The 21,471-nt window shown below is 34.2% G+C and overlaps 2 long non-coding RNA genes across 6 annotated transcripts; one reads left to right on the top strand and one right to left on the bottom strand.

The window, feature by feature from the left end:
- Positions 1–999: 999 nt before the first annotated feature.
- On the bottom strand, positions 1,000–1,448 carry LOC127864761 (uncharacterized). The gene is made up of 2 exons (XR_008042280.1): positions 1,316–1,448; positions 1,000–1,087 (listed from the first exon to the last, which is right to left on the bottom strand). It is a non-coding gene; the product is annotated as an uncharacterized LOC127864761 (long non-coding RNA).
- A 954-nt stretch (positions 1,449–2,402) lies between these two features.
- LOC127864734 (uncharacterized) lies at positions 2,403–15,821 on the top strand. 5 transcript variants are annotated; one of them, XR_008042240.1, is made up of 10 exons: positions 2,403–2,760; positions 3,547–3,681; positions 5,136–5,208; positions 6,159–6,381; positions 7,842–7,965; positions 8,938–9,177; positions 11,178–11,351; positions 13,154–13,259; positions 14,036–14,181; positions 15,157–15,821. It is a non-coding gene; the product is annotated as an uncharacterized LOC127864734 (long non-coding RNA). The 5 variants fall into 5 exon arrangements; XR_008042239.1 differs by having other exon boundaries at positions 11,152–11,351; XR_008042236.1 differs by having other exon boundaries at positions 2,405–2,760; positions 11,166–11,351.
- Positions 15,822–21,471: the final 5,650 nt, after the last annotated feature.

The raw sequence follows: 21,471 nt of genomic DNA, 5'->3' as shown, positions 1-21,471 counted from the left end.
TTCAAGACCAAACAGCCTCACATTGATTCGACGATAAAGAAGGCGTTGAAAAATGACAGCAGTTTTGATGTGTCATTCAGTTTGCTCTTCGACTCTCAACCCAACGTTAGTTAGAACGCAAACTCAGCATTTAGCGTTATCAGCGAGGCTCGAAGGTCATCTCTGCTTCTTAAGCTTCAGGTGAGACCTTACAGTGTTATTTACTTTGTAAAAGTTGGGGCAAAAATTCAGCACCATTCCTAATATCAAAAAGTCTATTCCATATTTTTCCCATAATTACTGTCTTAAGTTCCCAACTAAAGATTTGCTTGAAAAAAATTATTTATATTTAATAGGTTCCAACACGTTTAAGTTTAACATTGTCATAAGTGAAATTAATATTTATAGCACTAATTATAAATTTGTTAAGTATTTGTTAAGAAACAGTTGTTATGTGTCACAGTGACATTTAAAGTGGCATAGTCTCACATTTAAATTTCTGAAGTTATGCCGGTTTCAAAAAATATATATATATAATTATGACACCTTGCTACATACTGTACTTTTCCATGTATTCCTTGCTGTTTTAAGCCCCAAACATTTCAATTTAATAAGTGTGTGCATGTTATTCATTATTACAATGCTATTGTGAGTGCTAATTTGCGGAAAAAACACATTGTAGATGTTAAGAAAGGTGTAGCAGTATTCATATTCAAGGCTTATTCATTTGTCACTAAAAACACTTTTTATGGTTAACGTTCCATTTCCTTTTCAGATAAAATTATAAGCCAACAAGACGAACATCGTTGAATCATTTCGCACATATACTAAAACTCGCTTAAGAAATTCAGCACGTCACTTATGAACATCTTCTCGCAAGGCGGCTACATCAGCACTTCCAATAGCTGAGCCTTGGTGAGTTCCACTCCTGTCCCGATGAGTCGCTCGAGGTGAAACAATCTGATCCACAGATAGAGCAGACGCTGAGTGACTCGTCTGTTAACGTGACTGACCTCCATATGTTGCTCTCTAATATTGTGCCTGAGGAGCAGTGTTGGCCTACATTCCCTGTTCAGGGCGGTGACTTTGGCGTCAAGACTCACACAATCTCTGTCTATGGCCCTATCGCAGCAGCAGCAGCAAAAAAAACAGGAAGTATTTCAGCTGCACTCTGGGAAAATAGGGCTTAATGCATGTGTTTAAAGTGTTGTCCCAGATAAGGGTGTTAAGTCTGCCCGCTCTAATCAGTGACCACACTTTCTGAATAAGCCTTTAAATGAAAAATTCCATAAAAGCGGAAAGTGTCGTGGCTGATGATTTTCAAGACTCACACAACCTCTGTCTATGGCCCTGTCGCAGCAGCAGCAGCAACAAAAACAGGAAGTATTTCAGCTGCACTCTGGGAAAACAGGGCTTAATGCATGTGCCTAAAGTGTTTTACCCACGAAAGCGTGTTAAGTCTGCCCAAGCTAATTTGTGACCACACTTTCCGAATGTACCTTAAAACAAAGAATTCCATAAAAGCTGAAAGTGTCGTGGCTGATTAGCTTGTGCAGACTGTACATGCAAATCTGGAACAACTCTTTACACTTATGCATTTAGCCCAGTTTTTAAAGAGTTTAGAGTTGCACATTTAGTTCACATTACATCAGCTTTACTGACCTTTTTGGAGAAAAGTTCTTATTACCAATCAGGAATTTTGCGGTTTTTGACTGTTCAAACTGAGTTAATAAAATGCATATTAGAGTTGATTTGATATCAGTTTTAACCATAGGGGGTAAGGGCATATTTTCATACTTTTTTGTTTGTTTTCACTTGTATATTAACCCCTTGCATAAATTATACAAAATACTGATGTTTTATTTAAATCAAACAATTATTGAAATGCAGTCAACATTTAAAAAAAATTAATCTGCATTTCATTTATTATTTGGTAACAAAATTTAATATATTTTTACATAAATTGAAATTAATCACCTGTCCAGGTTTTCAGTTTACAAATATGCCCCTGGATTGAGAATATGAAGTGAAGATATGTATTATTTATTTCCCCCGGCTAATTGGGGTATATAGGAATCACCTTGGACAGACGTCTGTCTGTCTTGGACAGACGTCTGTCTTTTCATATGTCTGTGGGCGTTCACTTAAAATTCAACGTTAAGCATTCAAACTTTCAGGTATTGTTTAATCTCATACGAGGTTGTGCATGTACATTTTGTATCATAATACTCTAAAAATTACAAAACTTAGAAATTCTATAACCTCTGCTACATAGACTTGTGGCATTGGGGGATATTCTATGTAACAATGGTTACAAATTATTGTTTGACTAGACAGCAATTACACTTTTTGAGCTGATTAAGCATTTTCCAGTAATATTTATAAGGATTAGAAAATGTTGTTCTAAGTATTTTGGAAAAAAGAGCCATTTTGTGCTTTTGGATTGAGTCAGCCACATAACTTGTTAATTTAATAATTTAATGGTCATGAAATAATTTCTATGGCCATTCTCTCTCTGATTCTAGTACGGCAATTGTCTGTTACTGGCATAAGTATATGTACTCAGTAAGGCCAGGAAAAGGTTAATTTAATGACCACACTACTATGACTAAAATGCATTTTAATGTGTGTAGAGGTCAATTAAAAAATTATAAAATTCCTGTACTTTTTAGCTGTTTCATACAGGACCCCGTACAATCACAGATTGGTGCCCAGCTGAACAACAGACTCTCTCACTTAAGCCAGGCCTGAACGCATGGGGTCACTTCCTGTGTATGGGTGGTATGTATGGATATGTGTCCATGACACACAGGCTAATCAGGGATGACACTTTCTGCATAGACTGGATTTTTGCTAAGACAAGCCTTCCTTTAAACTAAAAATACAAAAAACGCAGAATATGTCGTCCCTGATTAGCCTGTGTTGACTGCACAGGCTAATCTGGGATGACACTTTATGTAGATGCATTAAGCCCATTTTTCCCAGAATGAGGCTAATATTTTGCCAACAAACATTATCTTTCGTGATGACCTTATATAAATGTGTTTGTGGACACCACAGGCTAATCTGGGATGACACTTTAAGCACATGCATTAAGCCCAGTTTTCCCATAACGCGGCTCATATCATGACAAGTTTTATAGTCACCAGCCAGATTGTCTGTAGCAGCTCACAAATATTGCCCTTAAATAAAGATATAATTGGCAAATTAACCATGTCTGCCTTTGCATTTAAATGTAACACAGCCTTTAAAGAGTTTTATTTTGGTGGTCCTTCATTTCATTGGTGTATAAACTGTCTGAAAAGTTGGGTCTTTTCTATGCTTAAAAGCAATCAGAATTTCTGCAAGTAGGCGTAATTTTCTCGACTGTGCATATGCATTTGAGTGTACTGCTCACATGGATAAACTTTGTAGTGCTTTGTTGTGTTTTGTTCCTTTGTCTAATTGTATGTCATTGGTGACTATTTCATTGGACAACATGTCAATGAACAAGGCACCCTTCCTTGAAAACCTCACCAAACTAATAAACAGTTTGACTGCGTTAAACATGACCGTTTGGGATTCCAGGCCAAATGTCAAACTAGTACCAATCTGTGCCCAAAAAGCAGCCGTAGCCGTGGGGGGCAGGTTCATGATGCAACCGTGGTCTCATTGCTCTCTGAACATCTCTTTCCCAACAGCAACAGTACAGCAACATGACCTGTAAGGCATATTCACTTGTCACTAATATAACTCTAGTTTTAGTTTACTTTCCATTGCCGTTTTAGTAAACATTATTAGCCAACAAGACAAACATCGTCTAAGTGAATGTTAATGACAATCCCAACTTTCTCAAACAAATACTCGCTTATTGGGTATTATTGATTCATGGTCTTGGAAAATGGTGTTTAATGCATGTTCGTTAAGTTTCTTCCCAGATATGCTTAAATTTCTTTTTTGTTGAGAAGAAACATCACTTATGCAAAAAAATCCATAAAAGAGGGAAGTGTTTTCAGTGATTAACCTCTGCGGGCTGCATAAACGTCAGTTTTTCAATAATTCTTCTGACCTTTTGGGGAAAGGCATCCATTGGGAATTGTTTGTTTGAAATTGGTCAAACTGGGTAAATACCATAGGTAACAGTTGACATAAATCATTATTAAGTTGTGTCTGGTTTTTTGGCTGAAAATAAGCCTTTAAGCCAAACGTTTGTTTTGTTTTTCCCTTATATATGACAAAAATATCCCTTGAATAGAAGGAACAAACAGCCACATTTTTTTATTCAATGTCATTTTTATAAAACTTATTTGACGGCTGGACATAGGTTCAGGTTGTGACACTCAATAGTGCTCCACCACTACATCTACCATCTACAGTGTGACTACGTTAACTGGCCATTAACGTTCATACTTTGTTGTTTATTTCTTTTCATAGTCATATCATACTGTAAATAGTTTATTTTAATGTTGTAAATAAATTGATTTATTGTTCACGTTTATTTGTATCTGGTTCTTGAGGGGTTATTTCGCTGGGTTATCACAGCTTCTGTAACACTGACCGTTACAATTGCTCATGACTGGCAGATGACCCCTATTGATTTTCAGGTCACTAGGTCAAAGGTTAAGGTCACAGTGACTCGAAATAGTAAAATGGTTTCCGGATGATAACTCAAGACTTCTTACGCCTAGGATCATGAAACTTCATAGGTACATTGATCATCACTGGCAGATGACCCCTATAAATTTTCAGGTCACTAGGTCAAAGGTCAAGGTCACAGTGACTCAAAACAGTAAAATGGTTTCCTGATGATAACTTAAGAATTATTAGGCCTAGGATCATGAAACTTCATAGGTACATTGATCATGGCTGGCAAATGACCCCTATTAATTTTCAGGTCACTAGGTCAAAGGTCAAGATCACAGTGACAAAAAACGTATTCACACAATGGCTGCCACTACAACTGACATCCCATATGGGGGCATGCATGTTTTACAAACAGCCCTTGTTGTAATTTTATATAAGTTGACTGACAGATAACATACATTATTCTATCAAAGCTGGAGAATACATGTAGTGAAGCTTTTGCTGTCTTTGAGACGGCTCTTGTTAAGGTGATATATACTGGTATCATGTTTTGGAATACATGTTTTGAAATAGATGTCTTGTTTTGTTTCCAGGGGTCATACCGTTGCCAGTTCAAGATTAGAGGACCATGTTCCCCAAATCCAATGTGGCCCTATATCTCAACAGGTGAGTCTTTTCTCATGCATAATTGGTGGCAGTTATGTATTTAATGTGGTGTATACTAAGCAATTAGGTTCTGGATACGATCACCCCCCTGGGAGTATTTAAATTGATACTGTACAGCCATTATTGATTCTTGATCTGTAATATTTGTGGATATTTGTAGATCTGCTCAAAAATGAAATAAAATTATCAACAAACATTATGTCTAAAACCTTTATTAATTATTATTTAATCCAGTAATTTAGGATGTACCAAATATTTCTGATTCAACAAATCCACAAAATATCATGTCATAAACATGTACTTTGTTTTTTGATATTTAAAATTGTTGCATTTTTAATGAATATATAATTAAACAGTTTTTTTAAATACTTGCGACTGGGAGGTCAGGCTTGGATCCTCACTCTTGGAGCATTCTTATAAGGAGTCCTCCAAAGACATAAAGTAATCCTTCTAGCCAGAAAACAGGCTCAAAAGTGTCTCCATAAACCTTAGGCTGTTTTAGAATCGTGCTTAATAAATTGGATTAAATGAAATGTGTAGTAATTGTTAATACTTATATTGATACACACACCTTTGGTGAATTATTTGTTTATTGACTGGTTAATTACAACTTTTCACATGCTTTATAATGATGTTATACCATATATACTTGATAAACGGACGGGAAAATCTACCTCTGATTTTAATTTAAATGTTGTGTACCACCCTCAAATTAAACTTTACCTATTTCAAATATGTGCAAGTATTTGATTTGTAATGCAAAGATACAACTATTTATGAACATTTACATTTTTGCAAATTTCAGTTTTTTCAATATGGTAAGTTGGGTAAAGTATTTAAAGCACTCTTCCTATGAGGTTGGTCTTAAATCTCACCTCTATGCTCAAATTTATTCCTTTGTAGCTCTTCAATTATTTGACAACGCGGCAATCAACATGGTTCCATTCCAGGAATACCTCGCAGAGCTAATGAACAGAGCCAGTGCGTAGAACATGATTTTTAGGAGGAATAGGAACCTAGGCCCAATATCAACCTGGTTCCAATCTCGCGAAGATGTCCACCGGCCGCCCCCTAGCACAAGCCTCGTTAGCCCCAAGGTGTTGTCATGATGCCCCTGGACAACAGCTCTTGTTGGGCTCTTCCCAATAGCAGTAGATCAACATGGCATATCAGGTGGGAACGTCAATTTACAATTATTAACCCCTCACAATCCAAGATTGTCATTAGCGTTTGAAACAAGCGATTATCATATAAAACTTAGCAATTTGGTTAGGGTCTAGCAGGCTTGTATGTGAAACAACCCATTGCTGTTCATAGTAATACTAGTAATAGTGATTGGTATGAGAGATAAAGAAAGTAAGGTCAGGTTCCATAATGATTTGAAACAAAGAATTCGATTTGCAACCAATTACTAATGACAACCCTTGGTATATTGGAGTCACTCTGTCAGTTGGTTGGTAGGTCAGGGGATTTTTTTAAAATTTATAATAGTTTGTCTCATCACCATAAAGTGTAGATTGTTTTCTCACAGATAAAGGTTTTGATTGGCCAAGCTATGCTTTGTGCCCAATATAAAGTAACATACCCTGTATCATATCGAAGAGTGGCAGTTTGAAACTGCATAACTAATATTCTGAAACCAATATACTCCTCAAAGTAAGTTTGCGTGGGTTGGTTTGCAAGGGTATATTTGAATCAATCTGTCGGTCAGTATGTATGCCTGCCACATTGTACATGTGTACTTTGTGTCGCGTAGTTTTCCGCCTTTTAACATGAATATTTATTTATACGTTTGTAAAAGTTCAAGGCATTGTTTTCATAGGTTGTAATATTCTATTAGTTTTGTGCTCTTAAATTTAGACAAACCTTGGTTCAGAAACATCTTTGTAAATTTATGTGTACTCGTGTCCTGAACTGATCATTTAGTTTTTTGCATATCAACATGAAACTTTCTATGTATGTTGTTCATACTACCTGGAAGTGCAAGACTTACATTTTGTCTATGTCACACTACTTGTTGCAAGGTAATGTGCCCTTGAACTAAAGCACATGATTCAAATAATTAATATGATGCTTTTTGTCTTTGCATGTGATTATTGTAAAGTACCGGTAGCTAATGACAACATTTTTTAAATTAATAGTACTAATACTCAAGTTTTTCATCTTCTAGAGTTGTTAAATGGCGTCATAAGGTCGCCGTGGTGTAATAGATATGGTGTCCGCCTAGCAACTGGGAGGTCACGGGTTCGATCCCCACTGTGGAAGTGTTCTTTAGATCTCCCCAAAAGACACCAAGTACTGGTTCTAGGCACAGGAAACGGACTCGAGAGCGTTTATATAAGCCTAAGGCTTTCGATGCAATCGAGCTAAAGTAAATAGGTTTAAACTAAACGGCTTCATGGAAATAAACATGATGACGTCATGCAGTGTAGCTAATTTTGCCTTGCTATAAGTTTGATACTGTTAAATGAAACATGTACTGGGTAACATAAATTTGTTTCAGGGCTTCATACTGAATCTGAACGATGTGATACAGAGTAGTGAATACTAGTATATATTTGGTTTACGCTACACTCTTTGACCGTATGTGATACATAAGAAGCCATGTAAACGTAGATTATTTTTTTTCACAGCATGATGCCCCAAACCAGCGCTTCATATTTAGCTACCAGCAGTATCCATGCAACCAAACCTTGATCACTCAGCAACAGATAAATCAGCAGCAGGGATGGAGTTAGCCGTTTCAACGTCTGCTCAGTATGGTTTGTTTTAATATTGTGTAGTGGAGTTTAGAACGTTACTTGTAATTATGTCCCCCACTATAGTAGTGGGGGACATATTGTTTTTGCCCTGTCTGTTGGTTGGTTGGTCTGTTGGTTGGTTGGTCTGTTTGCGCCAACTTTAACATTTTGCAATAACTTTTGCTATATTGAATATAGCAACTTGATATTTGGCATGCATGTGTATCTCATGGAGCTGCACATTTTGAGAGGTGAAAGGTCAAGGTCATCCTTCAAGGTCAGAGGTCAAATATATTTGGCCAAAATCGCTCATTTTATGAATACTTTTGCAATATTGAAGATAGCAACTTGATATTTTGCATGCATGTGTATCTCATGGAGCTGCACATTTTGAGTGGTGAAAGGTCAAGGTCATCCTTCAAGGTCAAATATATGTGGCCCAAATCGCTTATTTTATGAATACTTTTGCAATATTGAAGATAGCAACTTGATATTTGGCATGCATGTGTATCTCATGGAGCTGCACATTTTGAGTGGTGAAATGTCAAGGTCAAGGTCATCCTTCAAGGTCAAACGTCATATAGGGGGACATTGTGTTTCACAAACTCATCTTGTTTTGAATGTTGTATCTGCCTAATGTAATCCCTCTCTTCATTCATTTAAGAAACAACGATATATTGATAATGTTACTAAGAAAACAATATATACAAAACATATAATTGCAAATTTTATAAAGCAGTATATATCATATATATATTGTATTGCATAATGCATCGAAAACACTAATGCATATGCTTGAAAACTAATAAATTAGTAGTGCAACAACAAAAATATGAATTCTTTAAAACTTTAATTTAATCAGAAAAAAATCATTAAAGGGACCTTTTCACAGATTTTGGCATGTATTGAAGTTTGTCAATAAATGCTTTAAATTAATACAATGTACATGTACACATTGGAACTAAAAAGCTCCCACTCTTCTGTCTAGGTTGCCTCTCAGAGCCAGTCGGCTTGCCGTGTTGCTTAGCCAATCCACTATTTATGTCGCAGCACAATATCTCATCTGGATCCATTCCACTGCTGGCGCAACAGCAGGTCTGTTCTCTGTACAGAGCCGTTTCTATGAAGATGAAGTCCTACAACTTGCCCAGTTCTTGCTTTTGCGTCAGGGTCAGGTTCAAGGCCTCATGGGCTTTGGTGGTCTGGGCAAGATGGGAATGTTAGACAGGTAAGATGGCACATGGTCGCTTTAAATTAAGATCTTGGTGCAAACTTTTTGTCTTCAATATTTAAATAACACAATGATTATTAAATTAATTGTTTGCCTTGGTCCATTAAACACGATGTTGACCTGTATAACTTGTTGTTACATGACATTGTTAAAATATCACAATACAAATAGTAGATAAACTTTTTTTATACTAAGCTTTTTTTATACATTTGATTTAATTTATATTTATTTCTCTAGACACAAACAAAAACGCCCATAAAACAAATCTTGCAAAAATGTAATCCATTGCAGCTTAATATCAAATTAACATTATTATAATCCATTGCAGTTACAGAGATATAGATCTAAATAGATATTGATCTCAGATATAAATTCACTTGCACAAGTTTTGGCCTCCACAGCTAATTATCAACCTAAAGTTTCATATTTTCATATTTCACTTACGTAAATATATTGGAAAAAAGGCATTATATCAGATAATTTTAATAGCAATTCATATTTTACTCCCTGATTTAAATTTCTGTTCTTAAAAAAAAATCATCAATTCATGTTTTTACAATTGCACATTTTACACCAATGTTTGAAGGTCTTAGTCATTAACATGTTGTAGTGTCCAAGTACCTGATTACTTACTCATCAAGACACATAGGGAAAAAATGGAGTCACTAAGGCACTTTCTGTTTTGAATTTAATCCCTCATTGAAAACGTGAATATTGTTTTATACGTTATCAAGAACAAACCTTTGTCCTCTGTAGAATATCGTTTATGGTTTTGGGAATTCGTTATTGCAATACTTTATTTTTATTAGAAATTATTACAATATAATGAGAAACATATTATTAAAGTACACTTTTGTATGATTAAACAATTATTTGATAGTCACAAAGGTCTGTTTCCCTCATTCGAAATTACTTTGACAGTTTTTCTAAACATTGGTTTAGTAAAGGTCAAAATGATGTAGATCACAAGTTCATCGAAATATTATATTCTTTAAAAAGCCATTGACTGGCCACTTCAAAACCTGACATGTTGGACAAGTGTTGGATGACGACTATCAAATATTGATGTATTTTACATGTACTTTTTGTAAAGTGACAAAATTATCAAAGTTGGATTACTTTTTGTGCGTATTTTTATTCAAGAATTTTGAAATCAAAATGTTTAATGGTGTTTTTGTTAAATCAAATGCGTATTTATGCTTTTTATACTTATGTTATGCTGAGCTTTAGTTATATTGTGTTGCTTTATGCTTTTATCCTCACTTATGGCAAATCATATTGTATCGCAAAATGCATAAATGTAGCACAACTTTTATGATTGCATTATGCAATGATGGACATAACCGGGCTAGCTAATTCAGTTTGTAAAGTGCGGGACTAAACAACTGAAAATGACAGGTTTGACCTTTAGCCTGGCCATATAACATCGGCTGTGATTAGTCATGAAATTATTGCCACGGTCATTCATCTCGTACCTCTGATTTGCGAAAGGCAGTTATCAGTTATTAAGGTCAACCAGAATATAACCAGAATACCCCCCCCCCAAAAAAAAAGGGGGTGAGTATGTTAACTGATGGCATTTATATGACTGAAATACTGTTTAAAACAGCGACAAATGCAAATAAAGAATTATATAACTCAATATTATACCAATATATTGTAGTACATATATATTGTATGGTATTGCAATATGCATATAATGTAATGAAAAACAAAATTAGTTATTCCATTGTATTTTGTGTCCCCATAATTAAACAAACAACAAATCCGAGTTGTTTGTATGTTAATGGTGAAAACATTCAATCATAAAAGCTCTGTGAAAACGTATAGGAACAATGTGTATAATATCATGTACACCTGGATATAAAATGGAAGGCGCAATATGAATTATGCATTTGTTTAACCACTAATTTTGTTGTTGTGAGATATAGAGATAAAGTTATTTATTTTTTTAAATGCTGTTTTTGCAAGATTGCGCATTGCAGCAACAACAACAGTTAAGAAAATAGCAACAGCATAATAGACAGACACAGCAGCAATGGCCACAGCACCAACAATAGCAGTAACAGATGATGGCTTAGCTTCATCAGCAATAGCAGAAGCAACAAGATCTTACGTCCATGGACCATTTAGATGTCACTTTAGAAATTCAGAAGATCTTTATGAAAGAAGTAAGTTGTTGTAAAGTCAATATTTAGTGTAGATTAACCCTATTTATTGTCTCCTACCAGTTTCACCGGAGGGGACTTATGGATAGCGCTCTGTGTGTCCGTCAGTCCGTGAGTCTGTCACACTTTTCTGGATCCTGCGATAACGTTTAAAGTTCTTAATATTTTTTTTATGAAACTTGAAACATGGATAGATGGCAATATGGACACTATGTACGTCATTTTGTTCCTACGTCAAAAATTCTGGTTGCTATGGCAACAACACAAAAAAAATATTCTGACAATGGTGGAGCCGGTAGGGGACATATATTGCTTGGCAGTTGTCTTGTTAAGCATGTTTTCAATGAAGTTGAAAAATCCTGGTTACTAGATTGGGATATTACAGGCAGGACTTAGCAGTCGTGCATGGAGACCTAGCGTGATATTGTATTTGGGGCTAGTCGGGTCAATTTCAAGGTCACTGTTACTGAAACTAGAAAAATTTTGCGCTAAGCTTCCTCAGTTTGGAAGGAGAAGTTGCGCTTAAATTTTGTGTTGGTAGCTTGTATGCAAATCTAGCTTAGGTTGCCCAATGATTGAAAGTAAATTTATAAATAAAATGTTGAAAGCATGGGATCAAACTAGGGACACCTTGCTTGCAAGGCAGGCACCATGTCCATTCTACCTTACCACCAAACACATGTTTATTTTAGATTACCTTACTTGCATTTGCAGTTATATGCTAGCCTCCATAGGAGAAAGAAATGTTATGACAATAAAGAAAAGGCCAAACTTTAACAATTGTTAAATTAACGTTTAACATTAACAATGTGTTAACTACTGTACAGGTTTGAATAGCCGATATGTTAATGCATGGGATTGTTTATCTCTAAGATCCCAGTTTTGAATAGCTTTGAAGGCAAGTTTTGTGATTTTCTTTTTTGTTCTTTGTTAGCTCGGCTGTTTTCGGAGAAACCCGAGGTATTGTCATAGCCAGCTCGTCGTCTTCCGTTCGCCGGCATCGTGCTAAAACCTTGACATTTTGCTCTAAAATCAAAGTGCTTCCACCTACAACTTTGAAACTTCATATGTAGATGCTCTTTGATGAGTTCTACAGGCTTTATTTTGAGGTCACCAGGTCAAAGTTAATGTGACCTCTAAAAAAACAAATTCTGACAAGCTTTCATTTATTCAAAACTGCACCCACAGCCAAGCGTTGGCACCTGTTATGCAGTGCTCTTGTTTAATACTTTTCTATGCCCCCGAAGGAGTGCATATAGTGATCACACTGTCCATCCGTCTGTCTGTCCGTCACAATTTTTGTTTAGGTTTCGAAAAATGCTCATAACTTCTATATTGCTTGTGATGTAACATTCATATTTGGTATGCATGTGTATATGAACAAGGCCTTTCCATAGGCACACATATGTTTACCCCTTTGACGTTGACCTTGTACTTAGGATCCATATTTAGGTTTCAAAAAATGCGTTTAGGTTTCGAAAAAATGCTCATAACTTCTATCAAAGCGTTTATCTGGGCATAGTTCATCCTATGGAGACAGCTCTTGTTTTTATTATTCCATACACTGAATGTTTTGCATTTCAATAACATATTCAAAGAATTGATTTAAACAATTATGAACAAGTTCCTTTTTAATTACAGTTTCATCTTTTGAAGCTTACAAAATGACTGCACAACATCACATCAGGAAAAAAATTATCATGTCCTTTTAAATATTGTTTATATGTTTACTGTAACTGAATTGCCTATGGAACACGAAAATATTAATGAACATATACCTTTAAATATTATTCTGTCATTAATAGTAAACGAGGTAACATCTGAACATTGCATCTATGACTACAATGAGGAAGTGAAAAGGGAGGAGACAAAGAAATACAAAGAAATTTTTAACAGCTTTACTTAAAATTGGTATATATGTGTTTTTAGTTCAAACCTTATTAACAAAGTTTTCAGTTGAATGAAGAATGTTTTTGTTGAGAGAAACCTCAATATCTGTGAAAGATATGAGACTTTGCATGTTTAATGCAGTAAAAATATATTAATAAAAGCAATGGTTTTCGTTCAACATCGTCAGCCAAACAGTGTCAGTTACTTTCCTTGACAAATGAAAATGTGTGTAGAATATCTACACATGCGCCATCATAAAATATCAACAAAACTCAATTAGTGATGAAGATGCACAAATTATGAAGCTGGATGACGCTTTATTCCAATCATACTTATGGAGAAAAAAAATGTTTGACATTTGAACACACACTTTAATGATGTCACAATACACATGTATAAGAAGTTTAAGCTTTGCTTGCGTATTCAAATAAAAAGAAAGTTTGTTGCTTTTGATGATTGATTAAATACTTGTTGTCAATCATAGTTTTAGAAACTCGTGAACTTGTTTTTTTCTATCACCAAAATCATCAAATATTGTTTATTTAAGCTTGGTTGCATGGAATGACTACACAATTTCTAGTAATTTTCCAACTCCAAATTTAATTGCTAGAAGATTGGTTTTGATGATATCTGTTTATTTAAGCTCGCTTACATGTATGTGAAAGCCTATGAATCTCTGAGACACTCGAGTCTGTTTACTGGGTGGAACCATAACATCGGCCCTGTACATTTGTCCAAAAATTGATTGTATTTTCTCTTAAACTATTTGTTCCTTTTCTCAACTGACTTTTTTCCAGTAAACATGGATTTCATGGCATTTAGTTTGGTTTGGAAGCAGTTACTATCGCAGAACTCGAGCCAGCAAAGGTCATTCTCACAGGAATCCAGTATCTCCATGGTGCAGGACCCACAGTCTATGAACGTTGTGGAGCTTGAACCTTGGGTGAGTTTGCAAGACAAACGCAGGCTATTGTTATGGCCCAACATACAGAGGAGGGTGGAGTCATATAGATTTCCCTTTGTTTCGCCATATGTCATTCTTGTTGTCTTAATTTTTGTCTTGAGCTTAACTTAAAAAAGGATACTAATTCTGCAGTTGATAAAACTCTCCAAACATATAAACCAGCTGTTGAACTTGCGCTCTTTGATCTTTGTGTTTTGTTTCTTATGAGGTTAATGGAGTTTCAAGACAAAAGTGGAATGTTGTGTCATTCGTGACCATGGTTTAAAACCTTGTTCCTACTTCATTTAGGACGTAAGAGTTTTCTCAGAAATTCTTTTGATAATATGTAATATTGTTTCTTACAGCAAAAATTATCTTTTTCCGATATTCCATCCAAAATTGCCAATTTGATGGTTTGACTTTAAGGTATTTAGAATAAAGAGGTAAACAAAGACACAAACATTTAAATATCTATAATTTAATCTTATTATTCTCCTAAACTATGTATTATTAGCTCGGCTGTTTTCGGAGAATCCGAGGTATTGTCATAGCCAGCAGGTTGTGTCCGCCGTCGTGTCGTCTGCCGTTCGGGTCGTGCTAAAACCTTGACATTTTGTCAATCTTTGAACATTGGCTCTAAAATCAAAGTCTTCAATCTACAACTTTGAAACTTCATATGTAGATGCACCTTGATGAGTTCTACATGCCACACCCATTTTTGGGTCACTACGTCAAAGGTCAAGGTCACTGTGACCTAAAAAAAAAATAATCTGACAAGCTTTCATTTATTCAAAACTGCACCCGCAGCCGAGCGTGGCACCCTTTATGCGGTGCTCTTGTTATTTATTACCAGTTATAGCCTTATAACAAGGGATACCACGCTATGGCAGAACTTTTCATAATCTCCTGCTTTTATTGGTAACAAAACAAAAAGATAAACTGAAATTTGCAATAACGTGTCTTCCTTTCTTTCAGACGCCAATTGAAAAATATCCAAACCGTCCAATCAGAAAGACAGTCTGTTGCAGCAGTTATTCAAACCTAGGATGCTTAGTGATAAACATAAATAAACACATGCTAGTCCCTAAGTGCCTGCATTGGCTGTTTTAAAGCCTTGCTGTCCATTCTGAACACTTAAATGGAAGCTCTCACCTTAGAATTTTGGGATAGGTCGAAACCCAGTGGCATGGTGCAGACTAACATCGCAGAATGACAAAGAAGTACAAGCCTGTGACCAGCAATAAACTAATGTGGCCAGCTATGTTGTGTCATGTGACCAGCCAAGCTGTGTGTAAAGAGAAAACTATAGTTCATGTCTTGTGGGATTTATGACGCTTTAAGTGATTTGCTGTTATATGTTTTTGTGATATATATAGTTAATTATAATCAAGTGAAGATTACTTGTTTAAAGTGATTATGTAAAGTATTATTTTAAGTTCAAAAGAGTGCAAGCCTGTGTTGCTACTTTGTCTGTATTCGAAAGTTTGATCCAGATGTTGGTAAAACATAGAACATAAACATATTTTTTATTACATTGATTTAAAACTTAAGCAAAGTTGTTTAACTAATATTGTTAACTTGAATAAATTTTCAAACATTTATCGGCTTTTTCATGAAATAAGACAAACTACAGTATTGTTTTTTCCAGTAATATAGTAAGACGTGCTAGTTGAAAGAAATGGTTAAGAAAGATTCATGGACGCTTCTATTTTGATTTGCCTGTCTTTGTGTCTGTATACAATACAATCAGTTTGCGCATTATAGTCACTTTTTAAACAAGAATCTTGAGTAGTGTCAGAAAATTATAAAAGAAAAATATTTATAAATTAAGGACAAAATTATTTTATCTTCCGTAAATTGTCAATTTTTGTATTGAAAACCGGTACTTTATTAATTAGTTACAATTTTTAATAATTGTATAAAAGCTGTATGCATTTTCAAAAAGCTGATTATAGACGCAAAACATAAATTATCATCATTTGATGGAAGATTATTTGAATTAAATGAAATTTGGAAGATTATCTTAATTTGAATTGTAATGGTTTGTTTAATGATTAGAAAATATCTATAATTAAGTGGAATGCTTTTAATTTTTTTAAACTTAAGATTTTAATTTTTCTTTTAGTAAGCATGCATCATGATGACATAACTTGTTAGTGTTTAATGTTCATTGTTAGTTTTGATCTTTGTATTGGGACACAATACTTCATGATGCTTTGTATAAACTGTGCATACTCGTATAAAAAATTAAATTTTCAAGTGAGTAAATGAGTGAATAATTTGACCAAGTCAATATATATTTACATTGTGCCATTGTGGATATTAAGCAAAACAAATCATTTGCTGGTGTCAATTGTAAAAAAAAATCAATTTGATCAATTAACTGTTATATGTTATAATTTTGATGTACATCTTTTAGATGCAAGGCAATAGAAAGAACCTAAATGACAAATAAAAACACTTGTATACCATACTTTTTATCTTTCCAATAATAATTTAAGCAAATGCTTGAAAAAATATTTAATTAAAAATATTAATACTGGAAAATTTGAAATCAATTACATACAAGGGCAATGTGATGTGGTTTAAATTTTCAATTACTGCAATTGTTAATGAATGTTTTATTATTACTTTAGATACAATTGAATTCTCATTGCACCACAAGCACTTGTTTATGTGTTGTAACAGAATTTATATGTAATCAAATCTATTTTAAAAAAATATTAAATTTAATGACAATACAGTGTTGATTTTTTTGTAATTCTTACTTTTATTATCACATGTTCTGAAAAAAATGTCACTTTGAGATATATTTTATACTATAACTATGATTTAATACTTGCTAATTATTCTATGCTTGATATATGGCTGATATTTAATTGTGATAGTTTACCAGTTGAGTTACAGTATTCTTCACGTTGACCTCTCCACATTAACCAAGAGTGCAATCACAAAAGCAAGTTTCAATAAATCTCTCGATTTAAAACTGCAACAAATGTCAGACTTTCCAAAAAATGTGCTTTTTTTATTCAAGTTGTTTGAATGGCTGTTTTTGTTCTGTTGTTAATTAATTCAAATAGGTTTTAATATTTAAACTACATGTCATATTTCAATCATATCATATTGATTGTAACATAGAAAACAAAATAAACCTTTTTGATTAATTTGTGTGTATGTTAAGTAAAAGTAAATGCCATTTTAAAATCATGTCTTCATTTGTTCGTCCTACTCAAAAGTGACCTTTTGCAGTGGAAAGGCTCTATTGCCAGGCTGTCAAGCGGTCATACTTTTTCCTACTTTTTCCTACTATTTCCTACTTTTTCATCAGGATCCTACTTTTTCCTATTTTTTTACCAAATCTTCCTACTATTCCTACTTTTTCATTTTCAATGGAGAATTATTTTTATTTCAAGAGTTTATTTAGTAAACTTGCAGGACGAATGAATCTATGGCATGACTGTATCCCTGTTAATGTGCATTCATCTAGATGAGACCTGATGAGACCTGACAACCCATGCTGACTGTCTGCTAGCACCTCTTCAGGAAGCATAAATATTTATTTCTTATGTAACTTTTGAAATTATTAACAAGTTTTTTTTTAAAGTAACAATAGTGCCTTGTTTACTTCCTTAGCATTTGTACACTGCAGACTTCACTACCTTACACAGTTCCCAGTGATGCAAGAGCTGAGGGAACCCATTGTTTATTCCAGTTTTATTTTGTTTCCATTGACAACAATTTGACCAAACCGTATGCATGTTTACATGATATTGCTGTTTGGAATGTAGAGATATAGAGATACATGTATTGTATGAGTGGTTATGTAATATGGAATTTATTACACAAGTGATTTGAAAAAAATAAAATGATGCTTTGCCGAGTTTTCATCATTTACAAATATAATGTAATAAATTCTGTATTACATGACAACGGATATGATGTTCTATCGATATCATATATACATCATGTTTAGTAATTAAAGATAAATGCACATAGCCTAAATGCCCTGATACATTTTTATGCTCCTGGTAGGGTGGCATATAGCAGTTGTACTGTCAGTTCGTTTGTCTGTCTGTCTGTCTGTCTGTGTGTTTGTCCGAAAACTTTAATATGGGCCATAACTTTTGCAATATTGAAGATAGCAACTTGATATTTGGCATGCATGTGTATCTCATGAAGCTGCACATTTTGAGTGGTGAAAGGTCAAGGTCATCCTTCAAGGTCAAAAGTCAAATATATATAGCTTCAAAAAGTCAAAAAATACAATCCAAGGGAAGTAATAAGCTTTAAGAGGGAGATAATTTCTAAACCTGCCAAATGATATATTGAAATTTTATTTCAAAGCGGCGCAATAGTGGACATTGTGTTTCTGACAAACACAATTCTTGTCTAATGATGCCATAGCTAGTGAGGTAACTTTAAGGTGTTACAGCGTAGTATTAAAATTATTAAACGGCATTATTACACTCCCGCGAAGTCATCAATTATGTAAAAACCATTATTTGAAACTGGAATAAACAATATAGTGCAACTGTTTCATTGCCCAATCAATGATGTCATAAAAGATGTCAGGTGATAAGGTCTATCTCCAGTTGCATAATCTGCTCTGCAATGACCAGTCATTTTGAATGTAACTTAAGTCATTATAACTGCACCCTATTGTCAATTTAAAGGTTTCACGATGTAGCTGTAGCAGAGCATTGACACTGCTTTATATATTAGTATTCATATTGTACAACAAGTTAGTGTATCACTAAATAAATTTGGTCTTCTGCCTAAGGATATAACATGCACAATATTACCATTTGTATATCGATACACAGAAGACCTCTAACCACTTATTTGATGATACACCAAAATGAACAGCATCTAATTATACTTCTTAATCAGGGAAGCTTTGCTTGAAACTTAATTATCATAGTTACACTATAAGTGCTAAAATGCCTAGTGGGAAAACAAAGTTTTACCCTTCATGGATGGAGAAGTTGGACAACAGTGGAAAAACACTTGGATCATGGTGCAAGAGAGATACCAGCAATGAGTTTGCAAGATATTGTACTGTCTGCATGAAGTCCATCTCGTGTTGTAATTCTGGTGCTTATCAACTGATAAGTCAGGCAGATGGACAAAAACACAAGGAAAACATGAAATACATGCATGATAATTCACAAAAGCGTTTGTTTGGAAGTGCTCCATAGCCAAGCAGCTCTCAGGGTGGTGGGGATAAATCTTTCTGTATGCAAGTACATCCATCACACAAGGAACATATACAAAAGGCTGAAATCACCTGGGCCCTTAAGGTAGCTTCAAGTGGGTATCCATACAGAACATGTGATGGCACTCCTACTCTGTTTCCAGCTATGTTTCCTGGACCTGTGGCTAAAAAAGTAGTATTATGTATTCCTACTTTTGAGGGAAAAGTTCCTACTTTTTCCTACTTTTTTCCTTCTTTTCTTGCAAAAGTAGTTCCTATTTTTTCCTACTTTTTGAAAAAAGGTCACTTGACAGCCTGTATTGCATAAAATGAACTTTATCGAAAAAGCCCCAAGGCATTTTTTGATTGCTTGTGTACCACATACTTATCAGGGATTTCTTAATTGACTACATGATTTTTTACACACCAGTTTGACCTTCGTTGATATTTTCTAAATTGTGACCTTATTGTTAAGAGTATTTTACTAGTACATGTTGAAGTATTTCTGTTAAGTGTAACCGAATATTTGATAAAATTATTTAAACATGTTTAACTGTCTTTGTAATTAAATTGAATATTTTCTAAAGTAGTTCATTCAATTACCATAGTGTTTTGTTGAGCCAAATCACATTATATGAATCATGTTTTAGGGTCAACCACTACTATAATCAGTGGTTTATTTGTAGAGGGATATAATCATGTGTTTGTATATTTGTGTACTTGATAAACCAAGTTTGTTGTTCCAATGTTGCTAAGGTATATATATATCCCTGAAGTTGTCATATTATTGTACCTTGACTCTGTGTTGCTATCACAATTAAAAAAAAATCAAATTCGTTTTCCGACTTCTATATAACTTCATAATTTTAAACAAGAAATATCTTTTTCAAAGATATACGGCGTTGATGTTAATTGTTTTTGTTGGTTTTAAAGGATCGTCATGAAAATAAGATCAAGTTATGACTCATGTCGGGGATGTTTTTTTCTGAACAATTCTCAGTCGGATGATATGCATATAAGTTTAAATGAGGACGAACATACATATAATAATATCAGAGACCCTACTCCGATACTGTAAAATGTCCAACGAAGGCTAGAATTTGTGAAAACAAGCTTGGAGATAAAGATGTGGTGTGTCACTCTACTTATAAATCGCCTGGTCAACCACACGACATGAGCGCTCCAGATATAAAGTACAAGGAATATCTATAAAAAGACGTTAATTGCAAACATACGATTTCAAAACAGACAATTTTATATAATTAGACGTAGTTAAATTAAAAACTAAATAATGCTCAACGTGCACCACATGTTTATCTTGTATCCGTCGTAAATCTATTATTTAGTTAACTGTATTTTTTTATTGCATACACTGTTTATAAAGTTTATACGATTTATTATGGTATATATCGCGATGTGTTCACGTATATATTAGATTATATAATTTAAGAATAGTGTCACTGTGTCTATTTACTGAATAAATAAAATATTTATCAAGCACTCGTTTAATCAGATATGAACAGCTCACACGTGTGGTTAGATAATTACACAATTTTCCTTATATCATGATACTATTCTATTTCGGTATATTTGTTCTCACAGTGCAATTTAACGATAGGTTGTCAATTATTTCTTTCCATAGAAGTCATGTTATTTTATATATTGAACGCCTAAAATGCACACTCAACTGGGATACAAACGATTTCTGTTAGTATATCAGTCCGCGGTCACACTTTTATTCCGTTTAAAAACATGAGAATCATTTATTACAGAGCTTTCATATTACATATTACATATGGTGGTCGGTATTTATGTGTTGATTTGTGTTTAGTAGGTCAATAGTGACGGCTTTGCCATATCAATATATGTGTCAGAGATTGATTTATCGAAGAAAAAAACGCTTGCAACTCTTTATTGCATATGAACAACGGAAGATATGCGTTATCAATCAACAAATAGCTCGTTACCAAGCATTATGACGTCTATATACGCCCCGCCCCTTTAAGGGGGCATTTGGTAGACATGATATGTCACCCTTTAGAGGATTTTGATAAATATGCTGGTCTATCGTATTGATACCCTTAGAACATTATTTT

This window comes from Dreissena polymorpha, chromosome 1, assembly GCF_020536995.1.
Source record: "Dreissena polymorpha isolate Duluth1 chromosome 1, UMN_Dpol_1.0, whole genome shotgun sequence".
Classification (NCBI taxonomy): Eukaryota; Metazoa; Mollusca; class Bivalvia; order Myida; family Dreissenidae; genus Dreissena; species Dreissena polymorpha.
This window is presented reverse-complemented; position numbering and strand designations above follow the sequence as displayed.